This window comes from Myotis lucifugus, unplaced genomic scaffold (assembly GCF_000147115.1).
Source record: "Myotis lucifugus unplaced genomic scaffold, Myoluc2.0 scaffold_0, whole genome shotgun sequence".
Classification (NCBI taxonomy): Eukaryota; Metazoa; Chordata; class Mammalia; order Chiroptera; family Vespertilionidae; genus Myotis; species Myotis lucifugus.
The window spans coordinates 11321736-11323420 of record NW_005871048.1 but is presented as its reverse complement, the minus strand read 5'-3'; positions in this window follow the sequence as shown (position 1 = coordinate 11323420).

The following is a 1685-nucleotide window of genomic DNA, read 5'->3' as shown; positions in this document are numbered from 1 at the left end:
CGGGGTGGAGGTTTTCATTCAACACTCTTGATGGTTAATGTAAGTCTGGGGAAACGAAAAAAAATGATGGTGGCCGGCGGGGGGGGGAGGGGCATTAGGTAATGCCCTGCCTCTACTTTGCTGGCCATCATCTATTTTTTTCGTTTCACTCAGACTTACCTTATAGCCATTAGAGTTGTTGAAATGAAAACTTACACCTGCAGTTATGGACAACTGTGCTTATAACCAGTACAATTCCACTTGGAAAGTTCACTTAAAAACTTTGTTTTACTAATTTATTTAGCATGAAAAAAGCAGTGTCGCTGATAAAATGCAATAGATATAGGAAGATTTCCACGATTGCTCACCCGAATTCTTCAAAAACTGCACCTGAAAGGGTTGTATGTTTGCATTCTATAACTTATAATACTTTCTTTTTTTTTAAAAATATATTTTATTGATTTTTTACAGAGAGGAAGGGAGAGAGATAGAGAGTTAGAAACATCGATGAGAGAGAAACATCGATCAGCTGCCTCCTGCACACCTCCTACTGGGGATGTGCCCGCAACCCAGGTACATGCCCCTGACCGGAATCGAACCCGGGACCCTTCAGTCCGCAGGCCGACGCTCTATCCACTGAGCCAAGCTGGTTCCGGCATATAATACTTTCTTGTGATTCCACTGAAACTGTTTCTACTTAACTTTTTGCGAAGAATAATGGAAGAATAATGTTTCGAAGTGCGTCTTTGAGAACACCAGGTCTCTAGAAAAAATTTTTTTTCCTGGTTAACATTTTCTTTTTAAAATCTTTATTGTTGAAAGTATTACATAGGTCCTTCTTTTCCCCCCCATTAACCTCTTCCAGCCAGCTCCCGCCCTCCCCCCACAGGCCCTCACCACCCCATTGTCTGTGGCCACTGGTTATGCATACATGCATACAAGTTCATTGGTTGATCTCTTCCCACCCACCCTCCCCTGTCTTCCCTCCGAGGTTCAACAGTCTGTTGATGAAAATTTGATAATGTCCCATGGTCAAAAGTTTTGGAAGCTCTGTCTTCATTAACGTTAATTCTTTTTATTATGTAACTTTTCAGTATATATTATATAGTAGTGTTTATAGTAAATATTTAAGGCTGTGCACAATTTTCCAAATGTGTTTGGCCTTGGAACTGTTTTAGATGGCATATATTTTGGGACTAAGGTTCTGTGGAATATGCGTTGGGAAAATTCCGATTTTATGACTTAATTCTTCCTCTTAAAAATAATTCTGTGGTATTGCTGTCAATCAGTAATCCTTCATTTAATCTTTCACTTTTGTTTCAAGGGTGTGGTTATTTTTGACATATTGATGTTTAGTAATTCACTGCTTGCTCACCAATCTAAGTTAACTTTTTTATCAGGTTATAAAAAAGTTAATTCCATCCATCACATGTTTATGGAGCACCACTAACTGTTCTGGCATCCCTGTTAAACAAGAACTTGGACTCATTCCTCTTTTTTTTTTTTTCCTGGCCAGGAGCCAGCCCCAAAGCCCTTCCTTCCTCTGAAGTGTCTTTCAAATCCAAGTTCTCCTTATAGTCCTAGTTCAGATTCTTATTATCTCTTCTGTTGATGCAGTGATTACCTTCAAACTGCCATCATGAGGCCTCTAGTCTTTCCCTTCCTATTGCTTCTTCATGATACTATTTCATTTATCTTTCCAATTT